The sequence below is a fragment of the Numida meleagris genome, chromosome 21 (genome assembly GCF_002078875.1).
Source record: "Numida meleagris isolate 19003 breed g44 Domestic line chromosome 21, NumMel1.0, whole genome shotgun sequence".
Lineage (NCBI taxonomy): Eukaryota > Metazoa > Chordata > Aves > Galliformes > Numididae > Numida > Numida meleagris.
This window is the reverse complement of record NC_034429.1, coordinates 1,971,905-1,992,141: the sequence shown is the minus strand read 5'-3', so window position 1 is coordinate 1,992,141 and position 20,237 is coordinate 1,971,905. Positions and strand designations below refer to the sequence as shown.

At 44.5% G+C, this 20,237-nt stretch overlaps 1 protein-coding gene across 11 annotated transcripts in view; it reads right to left on the bottom strand.

Moving 5' to 3' along the window:
• UNC5D (unc-5 netrin receptor D) overlaps positions 1-20,237 on the bottom strand; it is a 261,651-nt gene that overhangs the window by 72,988 nt on the left and 168,426 nt on the right. The window contains exon 1 of one of the 11 annotated variants that reach the window (XM_021374807.1): positions 8,483-8,704. The exons of the other annotated variants lie outside the window; for them this stretch is intronic. The gene's annotated coding sequence lies outside the window, so the exon portion shown is untranslated. Of the gene's footprint in view, positions 1-8,482; positions 8,705-20,237 lie in introns of those variants that run through there. 11 annotated transcript variants of the gene reach the window in all.

Here is a 20,237-nt window from a genome sequence, read left to right as displayed (position 1 = left end):
CCTTATTAACAAAGCCCGTCCTCATGTTTATTACGTTTCAGTTTGAACTCCAGATCTTTAATTAATCTGAAGCACTTTGTTTGGAACAGAGGCAGTCACACCTGGCTCTGAACCTTCCCCCTCACAGCTCTGCTCCAAGGGCAGCACTTTCACCTGAGCACAACTTCCTTCCCTCTGGCAGTGGCACCTTCGATAGAGCAAGAGGCGTATATTTAGAAGACACAAAGAATAAAAAAGGAATAATCCCATCTCCTGGCTGAGCAAGCTTCTGTGTCTTTATAACCTTGCCCACAAAACTACTGAGCAGGCACTGAGTGCTTTATAATGGCCTTCAATACCTAAGTCAGGAGAACAGCTGAGGCTATAAAACCTGATCCAAAAGATCAGGTCAGAAAATGTAAGCTGCACCTCTGCCCCTTCAGGCAGCGACTATGAAACACACGTGTGATTGTGGGGGAGCTTCTTCTGAAAACGCTGATTCGTTGAAGCTGCAATTGCTGGGTCAGGAATTGCACCAGGGTTAGATACAGCGACCAAATATTTCTTGTGCTTAACGCAGCATTCATTGCTTTGTAGACAACAGCAAGGCAAACAGCCCTGGGAAAATGCATAGCACTGATGGGCAACTGAGGCTCAGCATCCACACGTGCAGTGGGATGACAGATTTCCTCCCCACACACACCAAGTTCCTTCCCTCCTGCAACTCCTCCTCTCCTGCTGCTCCACAGAGCGTCCCTCTGCCTTCTGTTTGTCCTTCCACCCCATAAAACTCTCGTGCAATTCCCCCTCCTTGCTGTCCCCTGGAAAGCAATCACAGCGTTTTTATCTCTTTTAAAAAGCAATATAGTTTTTTTTTTTTTATTATCTCTTCCTCTACAGTGATTTAAGGAGGAAAAGCTAACCGTGTTTGCTCTTCGGAGAAGTTAGAAGGCCTGATTTGTTTTCTAAAAGTCACGTTTGTGACAACTATTATCACTGTGAAACATCCCCTCCTGCTGAGGACACACAGCTCATGAACCCCTCCCAGCACCAGGATAACAGCTGAGAGCCATTGAGCAGGGGCAAGAGAAAGGCTGGGAGCGCAAGAGTAAAAAACATACAAGAGTTGCTGCCTTTGATGCTCATTAGTCCAAAATCGAGACAAGTAAAGGCATTTATCAAACTTCATCAATACTTCCATCTCCCCTCTGATCACCAGGAATGAAATAATCCACTCACTTGTGAAATTGCTGCCTGGGGCAGGTACAGGCTGTGACAGCGACTGTTCCCCTTAGGACAGTGCAGTCAGGGAGCAAACTGCACACACCGAGGAGCGCTGTACCCCAATCCTACAGCTGCCTTTGAGTGGACTGACAGAGGCCCTGAAAAGCAAAGCAACAAATGGAGGAGCTGACAGCAGGGCGGCTTGCTAGAGTCTCCTCCTCACGCTCAGTTCTGACTAACAGCACTGTAATTTATTATAACCTCCAAGTTTATCGTTTCATTCTGTTCGTGTGTTTCCAAATTACACGAGAATTGTGCTGTTTGCACTTCTAATCTCGTAACAACTCTCTGGCAGCCCTATGCGTGCCAGGGGGGAGGTTTCCTAATTTATGTAAAGTATTACAGAAAAATGATCTATATGACAGTTTGGAATAAAATACTAAATGTAAGTCATTACTCACTGAAAATAATTTGAGAGCATTTTTGTCAGGGGACACATTAGATTACAGAGGATAAAAAGTAGGAATAGGTATTCACATATTTATGCATATTTGCATAATCAGCTGCAGGAGATAGCGGACGTTCTCTTGGGCCCAACTAGCACACAATGAATTGAACAACAGTTGGGAAACTTTCTATTCTTTCTCACGCTACCAACACAGTATTATTTTTTTTCTGGCCTTGCAAAGAGATGCAGCTCTTATCCCAGAAAGAAGCACGGCTCCTCGATGCTGTAGTTGCTTCCAGCTAACAAACGATATGGCATAAACTGGCTTACAGAAGAAAGGAAAAAGAAGCCCTACTTGGAATGTCATGGGTGTTCCCAGGCGAGCATTCCTGCCCTGTCTCAGAGCATTAGATGCAGCTGCTTAAGCAGGTCTGGCATTGCTTTATCCAGAATAGCCACTGCCCACATCCCGGAAGGAGCGCAGACAGCCTCAGCTGGGACCACATTCCCAGAGCTAATGATGAGCCCAGCCAACAGATGGGAGATTAAAGGAATTGTTCAAAGCCAGCTTTGAGCGTCTGGCTTTTGTGCATCGCTTAAGAGTTTAAGTGATAATTTTATTGTGATTAATCTGCACATCAATTAGTTCAAGAGAAAGCAATGGCTGCATTATTTGCGCATGAAAAGCCCAGGCAGGTCTGGATTAAATTCTAGAAGGACGTTGTTCTGGAGTTGGATTGGATACTCAGCCACAACCTGAAGAGGGCAGCTTGGCCGAACAGCAGGGATGCACAACGCCGTGAGCTGGGGAGCACCAACCACTGCCCCAAATGCTGCTGGGTGACAAGGGCTGGCTGGAGCTGCAGGCAGAGCTTTTCTCCAGCGTAGGAGATGGTTAGAGTTGGAGGAGTTTTCAAATTCCTTAATACCCAACTAAAAAATTAACAGAGTAAACGTTTACAAGACAGCTCCCGGGCAGGGAAAGCTTCCAAACTCTAATGGACTTCATTTGAAACCGTGATTCTCTACTGCAGACATTTCAAGAACCTTCTTGCATCTTCCAGGCTGGTAGGAGCATAATTCATGAAACACCTGATGGAATGGCAAATGTAATTCAGAGCAAAGAAACAGAATTCTCTCAAGCTTCCTCTTGTGCTCTGTCATAGGAGCTCGGGGGCTTGGAGCTCTTTTGTTAACCCGGGTTATGTTAACAACATAGCATGCTTTATTTTTTTTTCCTTAAACGCCACATCCTGAACAGCAAGGAACGAGCATCGAGATGTCAGCGGAATTACTTTGCTTCATGTTCTAACAACTGTTTCATTTGCACCGCACAGCATCCATACGAAATTTCCCCAACAACTGTATCAAAAACGCATCGCACATTTCAAAAGAATACGACAGAAGCGTTAGTTAAATGTTGTATGAAAGATTCATCGTAAATTAAAAATTAAAAAGTACTCAACAGATCCAAGAAGAGTTCAAAACCATCTGTTACCATAAATTACCTTTTTTTTTTCCCCCCCCTTTATCTTAACGTAGCCATATGCCACGGGATAGGAACCGGCACTCGGGGATTCTCTCCCAAGCTCTGCTGAGGATGGGAGCACCCAGTGCTGGCAGCGAGCTCTTAGTGCAGCACAGCACGCAGCATCTTGCACTTCGTTAAGAGGCCCAGGCCAGACTCCTGGTTTCTAACATGAGTGTGCATAGTACAACACGTCCTTTCTACCACCACGTGACCATTGTGCTTAATGCTGTTTGAAAAGTCTCAGGAAAGAAAGGTTTTGTTTCATAAGACTCTGTTTCATTACAGTCTAAGTAAAGGCACTGTCTTACTTTACTTTCCTACAGCTCCTCTCCTTGGGACGTGATGAAGTACGCATGATTGCTAATGTGCTCTGTTATGACATGAGCTGAGAAAATAATTTCCATTAATCTGAAGTGATTAAAGTTCATTTGCTCCTGTCTGCCACGCACCAGAGAAGAATGTAAATGCACCCGAAGTTGCCGTAGCATCCTTTAACACACCTGTGCTCCGTTTGCTTTGTTTTAATGGTACTATAAAGTCCATATATACCCACACGCTGATGTTCAACTAACTGAAATGTAAACGATGACGATTCTCTCTGGAGGAGCGCAGACCAGCACACACAACACATGGGCTGCCAGCAGCACACAGTGCTGGGAGAGGAGCGGGCCCGGCACCGCACGGGGCTCCCTGGGAATGGGATGCATCCAAGCCAACACGTGGCTGGTAGAGCCAGGTGCCCTGGGGTTCACTGACAGGTATGAATGGAAACCAACGCCAGGTCACCTGCACAGAGGTCCCCGTCCACTTTTGTTACCTTAAACACCACCAATTCTACACCTGCACGCTCACAGCTTTTTATTCCAAATTCTAACTGAAGGTGTGATGCTCCTTGCCAGCAGAAACGTCCATTGGGGCGGCAGGAAGGCAGACACTCCTGCATGGCTGGCTGCATGGAAACCTGGCTGCATGGAAGTCATCCTGCAGCCGCTGCCTGAACCCCTTCAGGGAACAGAAGGAGTTGGAGGATCACGTTTACACGTTCACGTTGCACTGAGGGCACTGCTAAACACGCAGGTTTTGGTTAGGTGCTGCTGATGCTCCTCACAAACACTAAACAGAATTTAAGCAGCAGCAAACAGACACAGTGAGGACAAAGAGGAGTTGGGGCACAAGTCTGCACTTCTGAACATTTACACAATGCTCGTATTAGACACATACAGCCCATTAGGGTCAGACTGCTCCATATGATGCACGTTTTACATTCCCCATTCTGCCTGTTTCTACGCAGGAGAACACCTAGTCACACCTAGATCTGCTTCCCTTCTCAAAATCACGTGTACACACACACACACCCCGACTGCACCCACGTGATTTCCTAGCATGAAAAAAATCCCGGTATTAATTTTTCAAACATATCCCTAATGAAGTCCAATGAACCTCACGGCAGCTCCACCAAATGTGCTTTTTCAGCCCCAACACGATTTACAAATAATTTGCGCGGCGTTAGGATTCTACTTCTGCACGGAAAGAGAGCAGGGAAAACACCCCTAAAATTTGGAAAATAAAATATTAAAATGGTTTGACGATAATGCTGCTGCCTCAGCGCCAGGTAACTGCTCGCAGCAGATTCGATGCTGTAAACCCATTTACGAGACTTCAGCACTTAGAAATGAAATTGTAAATGGGAAAGCGTAGATCGCTTTGATTTAGAAAATTGTTGCCATTAACCAGTTTACAAAGCACCTAGTGTTTCAGCATCATTATCCCCAATGTGTCAAACTAAGTGGTTTCACAATATTTAAAGCACTCCCAACTTCCTCATAAATATCATTTATATTCCACGTCTGCTATTCCGCGTACCGAGACACATCATTTACATTCCTCTGTAGTTACATAGCATGATTACCTGAGCAGATATAGCCTTACCTGACATAAATAATGAGAAAACAAAAGGCCATGGCTGTTCAAAAGGTTTAGTAACTAAGACAGCATTAAGGTTTGTAATGCACTTTGTGTTGGTAAGCATTAAAAATTTCTCAGTGCACAGAAAACTTAAAAGGGCTCAAACCCTTGGGTCACTGTGCTGCTTCCTGCTCGTGGTTGTGTACGTGTGAATATTCCATACACCTCCATGCATGGCCAATGTTGTGCACTGGGTATTTTCCACCTTCCTGGAAGGTGAGGTGAAATTTGTTGAAGAAGAACTGAACGCTTCCTTTCCTTAACTGCAGCACCACTGAACACTGCTTGCTATCAAACCGAGTATCAGAAGATGGTTCTGTGCATCAAACCACTGCAGCTTCACTTGTCTGGATACGCATACATCCTGGAATTGCAGATTTGGGTGTGTCTACATTTGTCCTTCAACGTTCCCATCATTGATTTCAGTTTCATTTTCAAGGAAAGTGGCTTTAAACTGGAAGAGGGCAGGTTTAGGCTGGATACTTGGAAGAAATCCTTTACTGTGAGGGTGGTAAGATGCTGGAACAGACTGCCCAGCGAGGCTGTGGATGCCCCCTCCCTGGAAGCATTCAAGGCCAGGCTGGATGGGGCTGTGAGCAACCTGGTCTAGAGGGAAGTGTCCCTCCTATAGCAGAGGGTTGGAATGAGATGATCTTCCAAGTCCCTTCCAACCCAAACCATGCTATGATTCTATCATACGCTATGGAAATGGCTGTTTGCCAAGAAAATCCTGACACAGGTAAGACAAACTCCTCCAGAATGTATTAAGGAATCTACACACCAAGTAAGGATAGATGATCAGCTCTCCAGGTGGTTTCACAGGCCATTTCTCATGAATTACGCTGCTGACCCGATAATTCATTTTCGCATGCAGACAAAGGAAAAGGAAAAAGAAAATGAAAAGTATACAACAGAAGAGACAAGGTTCAAAGGTAAAGCAATTAGGCAACGCAGAGAAGCACAATAATGATATCAATAGAAACATATGGGTTGGAAGGAACCTTAAAGAACACTGAGCTCTATCCCCCTCGCCACAAGCAGGGACAGCCTTCCCTAGGTGAGGTTGCTCATAGCCCCACCAACCCAACATTGAGCACTCCCAGTGGGCAATGGGACACCCCTAACTTCTCTGGGCAGCCTGTCCCACTGCCTCCCCATGAAACATTTATTCATCATCTCCCAGGCGACACTGCTAACCCTGCGAGCATCCAGCTCCTTCCTCCCTTCCATTTCTTTCTATTCAGTTTGACTTTGCCAGAAGCAAAAATCAACCCAGTAAGCAGCTGCAGAAAAACAAGGAAATTTATCTCATTTTATTTCTTTGGAAGAAGACATCAAAAAGAAATCCAGCAGTTTTATACGTTGGAGGGAAGAAACATCTTTCTGCAAAGATGTGCATCTTCTATCATTTGGCAGAGCTGCAGCCATTCAAGACCAACGATTCTACAGAGAAACTCAGTTGTGATGATGTCCCAAGGCAGTTTCAATTTACAATTAAACTGTTACAATGCAGAGGTTTGTTTCGTTGCATCACTGATGCAAATTGCTGTGTGCTGCTTAGTTTAGAAGGTGAGTTCTCCCTGCTCCTGCCCATCTGCCTGGCTGTTTTTTCACCCTACCACACCTGCCACTCTCTGCCCCAAGGGGCTTCACAGGAATTCTCCTATTTCTCTGTATAGCAACAGCTTAGGAATAGCTTGTTTTAAACCCACTGCTATAAAGAAATTCGTGAAATCCATGAAGATTCTTACATTTATTCAATGACAGCACAGAAACCGTAACCTCTGCTCAAGTGTAGCACGGTGCTCTACTTTGAAGCATTCACAGCACACATCTTCCCATCCTCTGAATGCGTCTGTGCGTGACAATAGGGTGGTCTACGAGACGGGAATTGTGGGACTTGAATTCAATGGCCACTACTATACATTGCTTCATAGAGCCTGGGCTGAAAAGAAAGCAATCAGCACTAAGCAGTAGCACTGACATTGCAACAGCAGACAAAACGTTACTCAGGTTTAGGAAAAGCTCACACTGTATTCTGTGAAAGATGCGGGAACTATTTTCTTTTTTCCAGCTTACATTATACAGACATTAGATTTTCATGGCTGCTATCAACACACAGTGATTCCAAGAAAACCCTGGCTTCCAATTAGCTGTCTTGAATGACATGGGTCAGACCTAAAGAGTTCTCGCGTGCTCTCACTTGTTCTTAACAGGAACTGCCAGGTGTGTAATAGGTCGTGAAAAAAAATCTGATAGCACTTGTCTTCTTCAAAAATAATCACTTACAGTGATGTATTCATTGATCCCATTGCCTCTCGCTTTCCCCTGCTCAAAACCCAGCTGGAACAGGGAAAAAACATGCTACTTCTGAATAAATATCAAAAGATTTAACCAAAGTAAAGACATACAGAGGAAACTAAAGGAGGACCTAGATATCCTAAATCCTACTTTTTAATCATTGCTGTGTTAGCTAATAGAGGTCGTACCCTTGGTGGTATAAGCCCACACAACTCCATCAGTTTTAGCAAAACAGTGAGAAGTTACAGCTGCTGAGAATCTCATTCATTAATTATTTGATCTTGCACACCTTTCTGAAGGTCATGTTTTAATAGGCAGACAAACAGGGAGCTGTCATTCACCTTACGATAAATACAAAAACTATTAAAGCACAGTCCAAAGAAGAAAGTGAAACACCAAAAATGGCCATGAGTAGTTCCCTCCATGCATCTATTCCTTCAAGACCAACCACGCTGCAAAGACATTATTTCCATCAAAAATAGAGTACAGTCAACCCATTTCAACTTCGGCCACTTCTTACTTATCCAGCCCAGCCATGCCATACAACCAGAGCTCACGTGGAACCTACAGAAGATGCTTCATCCAAAGCCAAATGCAAACCAGCAATGCTATATATATATTCATCAGCACATTCTTTTGCACAGACTCTGCAATTTTTTCCTGTTTGATCCTTCAATATTAAAGATGCTTTGTGCTTCAAAGATGTTAAGTCAAGGGCTTTGTTCCTAGGCTTCTAACAAACCTTTACTGAGAGTGTTATATCACAGTGCATTTCGTACCAGAATGAAATCTTAATGCTCCAGCAGAGTGGGGGAGGAAGGGGGGGGAGTTGTTTTGGTTTCTGTTTTTAATATCACTCTGCATTAACAGAGTTCAAAAATCTAAGCTTGGATTGACATTGATGGACTTGAGAAACGTTGCCGATGAAGTCACTGTTAGATGCACCTCCCCCTAGAAGATTACTTCATTTAAATACAAGCTTTTAATTATAATTCATGTAAATAATAATTGAGGAGATCAACAAGCACTCTTACCTGTCTAATTTGTACACGCTGATTGGCTTCTCAGAATAAACAGAAGAAAACAGAGGCAGACACAAGAGGCAAAGATTCCAGACTCGCTGCTGCCTTCCCCATTCTGACGGTGCCCAGAGCCAGCTCCAGCGTTTGATCTTGACTTGAGCGACTGGTTCACAGCACAGACAAAATGAAAGGCACACGCAAGCCCTCAGAATCCAAACGCTCAGCCTATCTTCTCTATATTTCTATATTCAAAGTTGTGTTTCTCTTCCTCTTTCCAGCTCACAACGTACCGCTATTTTGAACAGCGAGATTTAGAGAGAGGAAGAAAAGAGGAACGACTTCAAGGGAACTGCAGCTGCGGAAAACAGCACTTCCAAGTGAAGGAGCATCACAAACCGACCCTCGTCCTGCTCCCTTGGGGTAAAAGCCCTATGGGATGACAGCACACCATACTTCAGCAATAATTTTTAAGCACACTTATCGCTTCATCCCCGTGCTGTATAATACAGTGAAAGAAAATAAAACAGAAAGCTCAAGCATCAGCACATTGAACAAGCCATGGTTCACATCAAGTTCAATTTCAGAGGCTTTTATACTAGGGCCTGCAGCATCATCACTGTATGGGAATCGAAACTCCAACGATCCCTTCTCCCAGGCACAATTCACATCTTCAAAGCACAGGTCACCCATAACTCATCTGTGCCTTTTCCTTCACAACACACAGAGCTTGAAAACCAATTTCAGATTAGATCTTAATGGAATTACACTGCTTTAGTTACTGTTGAAGCATTAAATGCAGTAATCCCGGGCTGCTCCCTGTTGGTGCTGTGCAGGTCCTGGGCTGCTGCTGCTGCGAGAGCCTCAGGGCTCCTTCCAAACAAAGCCAAGCTCCCAAAGTTCTGTGCTGCATCTAGATGGTTTCAGTGACTGCAGATCCACCGTGGGTTGCAATTGCGTTTTCATCTCTCCTTATAGCTCCAAAACGAGCGATGATGTAACGTATTCTGTCACACACACAGTCATCTTTTGCTATGAGTGTTTTTGACTCAAACTAACATTTATTGCATCAATACCTAAAAACAGCTCCAGAGTTCTAATGCTCCTATTCAGGAAAGGCAGCTGTTCCTCAAACACGATTTCTGAAAGCTGTTTGTGGAGGTATGGGAGCAGAGCAGACACAGCACAGCACCATAGGAAAGGTACAGTTGTTTTTCTCTGATCCTACGGCGCTATTTCAAACAGTGCAGATAATTATTATTGCATATTATAAATAAGTGTTCATGCAGAAGTTCTTAGCTGTCACCCTAGCAACCACCTCAACATCACTGGCCAGGGAGAGCCCTGCTTACACAAGTTTTAAACAGAGCGTGCCATCGGTAATGGAGATTTTACAGCGCGTTCGGAAATGAGTCGAGCTTCCACCAAATGGTCTGTGCGTAACTCTCCATGCTCAGCCCACTGTAGCTAAGTAAAGCAGACAGAACTTCTTTAAAGAGATCGCCAAATATTGCCAGATTTTCAGCTTCCTAATCATTTTGCTCTCATAAATCTCCTGAGAATCTGACCACGTGCATCCTTTGGGACAGTTTCCAAGAGCTGCACTTTGAACGAAGAAGAGCAGAAACCAACATTACGTGCACTTGCATGAAGTTGCAAACATGCAGTTGCTGTCGACATCTCCAAAACACTTTAACAAAACACGCATTTAAGCAAACCCTTTGGCAGCACACAGCTCTGCGCCCACTCCCTGCCATGCTGCTCTCAGAGGGAGATTTGTCAGCGAGCTGAGCGATGGCACACGCCGGGAAGATTTACCTCGTTCAGATTAATCGAGTCACAGAACAGCAAAACTTCTGCCTGAGGTCTTTGTCAAATCTACAGAAGCAGATCCAAATCGCAGAGCAATGTTTTAATCAAGTGACACATGGCTCCTTCTACCTCTATAATTCAAAGCTACGCTGTGAAGTACCCTTCTTGCAAGGATTTCTTTTTTAAGAATTCTCTAAAAATACCGTGTGCATGTCACTAAAAGGAGAGAAAACAGAGCTGCGTGAGGAAAAAAACAACGCACTTTTTTAGCAGGGCAGAAAATGAGGCACTGCTCTGGTTGCTCTCCCATTTGCATCTCAAAGCACCTGGAAATAGCAGTGGTTCCATACCCACAGTAGAACCGAACCAGACATACAAAGCTGGGCAGCAGTTTGGAAAGAGCTCCTGAAGATCAGAGCCACGGAACAGCCCCTTCACTTCAACCTGATGGCTCAATCCTTCTATTTTATCAGTGTTTAGCCCTTCTGCACCTGCTTTCCACCAGGGGCAGCTGCTTACAGCCGGCCCTTGCTCTCAGCGCACAGCGGCGCTGAGGTGCCGAGCTCCTGAGGTGCCGAGCTCCTGAGGTGCCATGGAACATGAGGTCTCAGCACCAGAGCAGCTCTTTGGCCGCCCTCAATGACTCAGGATCACTACAGATATTAGAAGCAGCAGTCAGAAGTGTCTCTGCGCTGGTCGGTACAAAGAACACTCATATCTCTAGATAAAAATACCAAAATAGGGAAAAATCTACTTAGAGCAAAGCTCCTACATTGACATAAAGCAAGAGCTGCAGCTTGGCTGGGGTAAGGAACAACCCCCAAAGCCCTGAGCTGCCACGTACAGCCACTCCTTGTCACTCCACTACGTTACGGAGAAAAACCCAGACAGGGGCTTAGATGTTTCTTAACCCGCCATTTAGAACTCTTTTGTCACACATCAGCATTTCTGCTTTCAAGGAAGAAAAGAGCACCGCTCTGAAAACACGTTTTTTTTTAGGAGACAGATCTGAACGGCACAGCTGTCAGCAGAGCTCTGCTCTCACAGACGTGGAACTGGCACACGCTCCTCGCAGCATCGCGGGGTCCAGCACTCGGGGAGGGCAAGATGCTAAAGATGGAACGCAGGCAGGGCCCCCACTGGGAGCTCCCACACACGTCTCCAAAAAAAAAAAAAAGGGGTTTGGCACTCATTGTTTAACAACAGTGACTGACTTGACCTCAGTAAACAATCTGCTTCTAATTAACGGTTACACTTGAAAGAGAAACCGCGCTATCAAATCATGACATAAGGTTCAGTGCACTCGTGGTGCAAACTGGTAGCAGGCTGTCACACTCCGATGTGTCATCGTGATGTACGTGTATATTGGGGAGCTAACCAATTATTCCCAGCTTCGGAGCTTTTGGCAGATTTTCCTTCCAGTTGCACATAACTAAAGCTCCTATCCTGAATTCTTATCAAGTATCCAAGATCCAATTCCATGCAATGATTCAGAGGTTCTATGGATGCTGAATGAAACGATCCCTCGTCATCAGACAGCGCTCACCAGTACGCATCGTATTAAATTTGTTTGATCAAGCAAAGAACGTCCTGTGGACAGCTGGTAAATGCCTGCATGGCCAGCAGGAGAAGTTCCTGACATCCCCAAGTGACAGCAAATGCTGCGGGCAGGCAAAGCACAGTGATGTATTTGACAACGGGCATCGTGCTTAAGCAGCTTGAATATTTTTCCAAGCCTCTGAGAGAAGGTTGCAGAGTGGAGGTCATGGTTTATAAAATTCATTGACAGCGGTAATTTGTCTAAAAAAGTCCAACTTAATTCACATGCAATTAAATCATTATTTAAATGGAAAACAGCAGAACGATGCTCTTTTAGCAAACGCTTCTGGAATTTACTGCTGGGACCAAATGCACTCATACTTCCACGTTTCTGGTGCTCATGAGGACAACCCATAACCACGTTCCAGGGGCAGGATCCAGGTCCTGAACCCCAAAGTTCCTTGCAGTACTGCTCTCCTTCCAGGACGAGGAGGCTGCCACAGCCTCCAGCTGCTCCCTAGGCCACATCTGCTCAGAATCAGTCCAGAACTTTAGGATCAAAGGTAACGAGGCTGGAATCTGTGCTGTTACACTGTGCAAAGTCAGCACCCATCCCCAGGGACTGGGGATATCATCAGAAGGGGAAAGAACATAAAATGGTGCCATGGAAGAGGGTCAAACCAATGGACACGATGCTGCAAGCGGCTGCTTCCCTATACAGACATCTCCTTAGCAAGGCAGGGTTTGATATTTAACAGCTGATTTGCTGCTTAGTTGTCACACTCAGCCTATAGCTCACACTGAGAGCTCAGCCTCAGCCAGCCCTCTCAGCACTCACAGCCCGGCCCACGGAGGTGCATACAGATTCCCCATCACTTCTGCTAAGAGCCCTTTTTCTCCAAAATGCTCACGGAGGTTCTCCCTCATTCAAGCTGAGGCAGCCAATTTACACGGCCAGAGTTCTCCTGTTCTCACAAGGAGGACCTAAAGGGGAAGAAATACAGCACTGGACCTTCCCAGAAACGGCCTCCAATGAATCAAATATATTTCAGTGGCTTGCAGAGTATCCTGCTGCAAATGATCCTAATAACTTTCTTTTGTTCACGACTGAGTGCATTACCCCAGCAGGATCCCAGGCCCAGCACTGCAAGACTAATTGGTTTTTACCACACATATAATAGAAAAGCTTATAACGTTCTCAGCCATAACTTTAGTAGGATTAAAATAAAGAAATTAAATAGGACTGAGAAGTCACATGATGCAGATGTCATTTAAGAGAGGCTATTTTTATACTTTAATGCAATTCAACATATTAAACTAAAATGGTCCCTTTGAGATGGACCACAACATTCCAACTTTAACAGCTTCCCAAGTCCAAAGGATAGCGAACTATAGCTTAGCTGCACGCCATTATTTTATTGTTTTTAAAGTCGTTCACATGTAGATTTTGATCCATTTTCTGTTCCTTGACACAGATTAAGTTATTACAAAATTAATGTACATTGTCTGCATGACAGCAGATTTTTCTTTGGACCCACAAATGTAATTATCCACCCACAGAAAAGAAGGGTAAGTGAAGAGAGGGTCTCTGCTGCTGACAGACACTGCCCTACATTTTTAACACGGGGAGAAGAAGGTGCTGTCAAACATGCAAATCATTTCCAAGCAAGCACCTTCCCCAGGGGCCGTGTTTACAACAGCTAAAGCAGGAACTGGGAGCACAGCAACTTTTGTTTTCATGTTAGCAGGAAACAAGGCAGCATCAAAGCAGATCTCTGGTGAGGCTGCAGCTCGCAAAGTCAAGTCCGTGGCAATTTCTGCTGCCAATCAAAGGATTTCCTCTGGATTTCACAAGCTTTGTAAGCCAGACCTCCTCGTGAGTAGATCAGCACTCCTCCCTAGAGGAAGGCAAACTAATATCCTTTGTTTTAATGCGAGAAAGGCAAAGAGAACCAAGACAAGGACAGATATCACACACTAACAAAGCATGAAAGTGTATTTTTTTCATTAAAAAAGTTGTTCTGTTGACCATTTGTCTTCCTTCTTTAGCAATCACAAACTTCCAGCTTCGCTTATAAGAAGTTATCTACAGCGCCAACAAACAGGGCAGTCAAGAGACATGACTTGAGATCCTGGGAAGGTGCAGAATTCACATAAGAAACAACAGTACAGAGCAACTGGCTGCTACCAGCACGCAATCCTTGCTATCAAGGATTAACAGAGGTATGCACTAAGCTACCCTCACCTTCCAGGAAAAGGAAATAAGATTCTGTACTCTGAGCCCTAAAAGTCACTAATAAGACTCCAGGCAATGCCCTTCTTTGCAGTGTAACCAGAGCTCATGTCACCTTTCTGAATGCCACAGAGGTGAGGGTGGCCCATAGCACCTGGTCTGTAACAACAACAGCCTCCTGTCCATTCATTAACTGGAGAAAGAGCAGAGTTCAACAAATGGTTCGTGTCCCGCAGTGAGCGCAGTCTGTGGGCAGTTGGAGGATCACAGGGATGGGTTACAGGAGAAAGCCCATGGGGCCAGGAGAGCTGAGCCCTTATTTTGATTTGGAAAGCAACGTAGCTAAGGAAAACTGTTGCATTCTGCAGGTTCTAACTTTTTGTGGCTTAAATGAAACGATATCCATTCACAGGCACAGAAGAGTTTAGAGATTAAGTCTACAACACAAAATCTGACCAGGACAGCTCATAAACAGCCCCATACTTATCACATACCATCCTTCCTAGAACACATCAGACCTAAAACTTATGCAGTTGTCTGAAAATGGCACTAGTTCAGAGAAAAACCTATGGAGCAGAAAGCAATTGCTGCCAGTCCCAGCACTGCGAAGCAGATAGGCATCTGCTCCTTTACAGCATCTTCTGATCATACTCATGTTCCTGAAGTCCTCATGACCACCAAGGAACCATCACCTGCATCACCCACAGCCCACTCCAAATCAGCTCTAAAGCAGCTGCCCAAGAAGTGGAGTGATTTCAAGAGTAAGATTTGAGGGAATTCCATGCTTCCTTTCTCCCCTCAAACACCCAAATCCTGTCCCACAAGCTTACAGTGAAGAAAAGCTAAGAGCTTGAAAAAGAGAAACCAGAGGCTCATTCTGCAGAGCCACAGGAATCACGCCGGTCAGAAATCGTTGCTCAGAAATTGAACCCACGCTTCTGGATAGTCCTTTAATGCCTTAAAGCTTCCATCCCAACAGATTGAAGCCTTCAGCACTGTTTGCTTTCCACCTTACTCTACTCACTTCAGCTCGTGGACTATAATACTCCCACTTACTACATCGGACACATCGCAGTGCACAAGATGCATTTAGCCTTTAATCTAGCTCCTGTCTAGGCAGCCAGCCTACGCGAACTCCAATGCCATTTAGAATTGCTCAGATGTCTCCACCACTGGTGAAGTCCATTTGTGATGATAATACCATTAAACAGTTGTCAAGACTGATTTAAGAGAAGATGGCAGTTTGAGGTTCTAAAAAGTGTTTTTCAGCCTTTTATGAAAAACTAGGGAATCCGAGAGACAAAAAATATTCTTTTGAAGTTTCTTTTAAAGATGCAGGCACTGAGACGTGACGTTCATATTCCTGATAAGCAATTATTCATTAGCTCTGAGCATTACTAAGAATTCCTCAAACTTTATGCGAGCTGGCACAGGTTTGTGTCCTTATCTCTCTCAGCCAGACCAATACAAAGAACTGATGGGGATACCCATAGGTGAAAGGCAGCTTCCTCTTTAGGTCATCTGTTCTGCTTGCCTTCAAGAGCTGAATTATTTATGGTAAAGCACTATTTAGTTTATCAGAGTGTCAAGGAGGCCTTGTCATTACACTTGGTAACATAAGAAAGTAAATCAAACCCAACCATAATGTCTCTGGGGCTAAGGTTAAGTTAAAAGAGGACAAAACATGCACTGAGTGTGTTCACCTTGGACTGCAGATACCTGCCTGGGCCAGAGATGGATGTTGCTTGGGCAAAGAGCTCAGATAACTCCTTTCAGAATACAGCATAAAACAGTAATTATTCTCACCTGTCATCTCATCACAGCCTGAATTCCATCTAGAACAGTGCCCTGCAGTTCTCAGCACCAGGAGCAGCTCACTGCACCTCAACAGACATGGCCAAACTACGGCAAAAAGTGAATTCTGGACAAGATGCTTGTATGGCATTCAACAGAATAAGAAATTACCATATAACATAACCTCCTTGTGATATCAGTGGAAGTTATATTCTACAAAGTTCTCCGATAAAGGAGAAAAGCAGAAAAACAGTTTCTGAAAGAAACACTATGCATCAACAGTCAAATTAAGGTCATCGTGACAGACTCAAGTGAACTTGTTTTGGAATTAGTGCAAGACTCAGATTGGGCAACAAAGCCAAACCTGTGCTACGAACCTAGATGAAAGGATCAAAATGCAGAATGAGGCACAGTAGGTCAGAGTATTTCATCTTCTCCAGCCGTGCTGAGCGAGCCCACGCACCACTGGGGTTCCAGAGGAGGTGCCCAGCAACACGGGGCAAAGTGATATTCTAGTTCATGCATAGAACCGAGCCATGTGAACACTTCCATAGAGTAGCACTCCTTGTCCACCAAACAGAAAATACAACCGTTCTTGCCAGCCCTGCTGATGCATATTCTGGAGTTGTTTACGTCTTGATAGTATACAGCTGAGTATGTGAATTTCATCTTTTATTTCTTTGTCAGCTGGATTTCTTCTGCAACTAATTAGGAACTAGAGAACTCTGCCGAGGGGAAAGCCAGCAGCTATGGCAGCCTGCCTCTGCCTTCTCTAGAATTTGTCTTTTTAAAATACAGCAAGGTCATTTTTACAGGATGCAAATAAACTGGGGGGAAGGAGGAGAGTCCCGCGCGCGGTGAGACGCTCCAGGTTGTTATCTGCCATAAGATGACAGGAAGGAGGTGGCACCCTTCAAAGCCCACACCTCTGCTCATTAGTCATTGCTGTGACACAGAACTAAGCCAACTGTTCTGTGTTTGCCCAAGTGTGATGCGTGCTAGGAGCAATTTCCAGTCTACGAGAAACTGAGGATTTTTATGCTCTGGTGTTCGTATTACAAGTACAGGTCTAAAGGAACATGGCGGTGGTTTTTCCTGTTTCCCCCTTTCAGAACAGATGAGCAATGTGCACGATTCCTTCCACTATAAATAAGTGCCTACTGCTTTTACTTGACGCTTGCTTTCCATTTCCCCCCAGCGGCCGCCCAGGGAACCAGCTCCTGAGCCTCTTCTCTGAACGCTGCATGGAATACACTGCCACAAATGTTTCATAAGCCTCCTTCCAAAAGACAAATACAAACAAAAAAAGGGCTGGAATACAAGCCAATGCTTGCTGAAATAACTTGCCCCCTCCCTTCCATTTCCACTGTGCTTGAAATGAAGGCTAAGTCGAGTAGTTTACAGAGATCTACTGCAAGAGTAATGGTCCAAGGGAGAAGCCAAGTCAGGGAGCAGCTACACCACGTGCACTTCCAGTGCTTCATCAACCCCACAGCTTCCCAGTTCACTCAGAAGTGCAACAAAATGCATTTATTTGTTAAGGTAAGGATTTGTTGGCCATCGTTCTTTGAAAAGTTAGGGGGGCCCAACAAGTGCATAGCTTGCCCAAACTGCTGGGGAATCAAATCTGTTTTTTGTTTGGTTTTTTTTTTAAACCAAATAAGGGAGATGCACAAGGAAGAGATGAGACACCAGGAATTCACTGCACTTCCCTGAAGTTCAGGCAAGCCGTAAAGGCTGGCACAGAGCTCTGCACATCCCCTTGAAGGTGGTCTAAAGTCTTTTTGACAGCTGAACCTGACAAACTGAAAAGCCACATCAGAGCAGATCCAGATGCTCCCAGCTGAGGTTACAAGACAGAAATCTGCTCAGAGCAAGCTAAATGGGATTTCAGTGTAAATGCTAATTTCGTTTTGCCACTAAGCAGATTGTGTATTCTCACAGCAGCATCTCAGTTACCACTTCAAGCGCAGGAAGTAGACGCTGAATTAGGGATAGCAACTACTGACTATAAACTCAGAGCTGCTCACCGTAGCAGACACACAAATTCAACTTAACAACGAGCAGCCTATAAGGAGGAATACTACAACCAGCACTGTTATAAATGATGGATTTATTGACTCGTCTTTACACAAAGAAATTTTCAGAAATGCAATGTGATGATTTCAGTACACTACATAGAATAACGAAGTCGCAGAACACGGTGGTCGTTCCTGTTGCACACTGCTCCTCAAATGCATGCAGTAACCCTGCTGAACGCTGCCTAGGAGCACTGCGAGCTGTCACACAGCAGCAGCCAGAACACAAGACTGAAGGCTTTCTCCGTTCTAACTCACTGTACAACAAGGGGAAGGCCTTTCTACATCTTTACTTCATCCAGTGATGAAACTGATACTTGGTAGATGCTGGGTTTACCTGAGAGTACTGACCACAGTTCAGTAATGGAGTCCTCAATCCCATCTGCTGAGAATCACGTCTATCATTTGAAAAACAAAAACAACAAGAAGATCTGGAGAAATACAACTGTACTGTGTGCAACCATACTACTAACTAAATTAAGTATATATATTGTCTCAAGAGTCAGTACTGAAAATCAAACCTTTTTTAGAAGCATCCCAGAAGCAACATACAGCAACTGAACAACTCCTGAACTACCCCTCTGTCCTCTGACTGCTAAGCTGGATGCAGGAAGCATGCAGGCAGCTGAAACAGCTACCTGTGTAAAGCCTTGAAGACCCTTGACGTGATGAGATGACATTCTCAGTCACCTTGTCATAGGCTTCTCTTTATTAAAACAATTTACTTTGTGATGTTACTGAAGAATTTGTAGTGTCAAAGCAGTGGAATAGGTTACCAAGACAGCAATAACCACTGGAGATTTGCTGATCTCCAGCAGAAATTGTTTAATGACAACCTAGAGGTTAAAATCCATTTTCATAAAGACAGCACATCATCTCAGCACTCTGAATAGGAATCTATTCATGGAACAGTCCCAGTCTTCATTAACACTTGCCAGTGGTGGGTCTGCTTTACTGAAAACCATTGAGATGAGATTTTAAACAGCCACAAAGAGGGTTTCTCCTACTGCTTTCCACAATGGTAGGAGATCTAAAATATGCAGAAGTGCAAGAAGAACAACTTGGGCTTAAAACAAGATTCACAGCTGACAACGGACATGAATTTGAAGCTGCTAGCTGCATCAGCCTAGCTCGTGAGAAGCACCACAAGCCATCACCACCTACCATCATCAGCTAAGTCTTAACAGCAAGCCTTCAACACAAGGGAATAGAGCCTGCTTGTAGGACACTGGAGTCTAAATCAGGGTAAGCGTGGCTAAGCTGCTCCAGGAACACTGGTGCATTCTGCTCTCCCAAACTTTCAGATGTCTTTTCAGGTGGAACACGTCTGATATGAGTGCTCATACAAAACTTGGCCCCATCTAAAGTCATCAGAACCAACATGGAGCTCAGCGGCCTCGTGCTTTGATCAAAGTTGATTCCTATTGGTCATGTTTGAGTTTGGTTGATGTTTCTTTTGCATTTATATGGCAAAAAAACCCACCAAAACCAACTGGGAAACAAACTGTCGTCCTATTTTACAAGCCAGTCTCACTGGCTGGACACATCACACATCATTCTGGGACCGGCTGCCTCACAAACAAACACCTGGGGTTGTGGGGTTTTCTTTTAATTGCAGCTGTGAGAAATTATGCACTGAAAAAAGAAATTCCTCCTTCTACTTCCCCTCCTAATAACTCCTGTGTTATTGAAGTCTCCTATCTTCCCGCTATGAAAAATAGTTTAACTCCATAGGAAATATCTTATTCCTTTAATAAAGCATTTTAAATACAGAACTTTCAAAGGATTAAAAGCATCTTGGTGTAAGCTGGTAACATTTCGTGGGTTGTTTTTTTTTTTAATGGTGTACACTTGCAAAGAAAGCAAAGGTTAAAAAAAAAAACATGAACCAACATCAGGCCCAGCTCTATTTCCCCACTCGCAGCTTCTCCTGCTTTCTCACGTTAAGCTGCTTTGGAGGTTAAGCATGACAGGCTCAGATGATGGAATATTGCAGGCTGTATGACAGTACAGCAGGGGCAGTGCAGCCAAATGCAAGGGGACCATGGCTTGTTATTTGTTTCCATCACGAGAGGTGTATCCTTTGTCCTTGCAGGACCATGGGGACCGTAGCTAGAAACAACATTCCAAAGGCACAAAAATCTCTCAAGAATAGCCCTGCCAAGCTGTTAGTGGCTATGGTCTCATTTATGGGGCTGCAGGATGGCCAGCTACCACTGCACTGAGCAGCAGCAGCGCTCTGAATCTAGCTGCAAAACATTAATTCTTACTTTTGTCTGAGCCCAGAATATCATGGATACACCTCACAATGCCC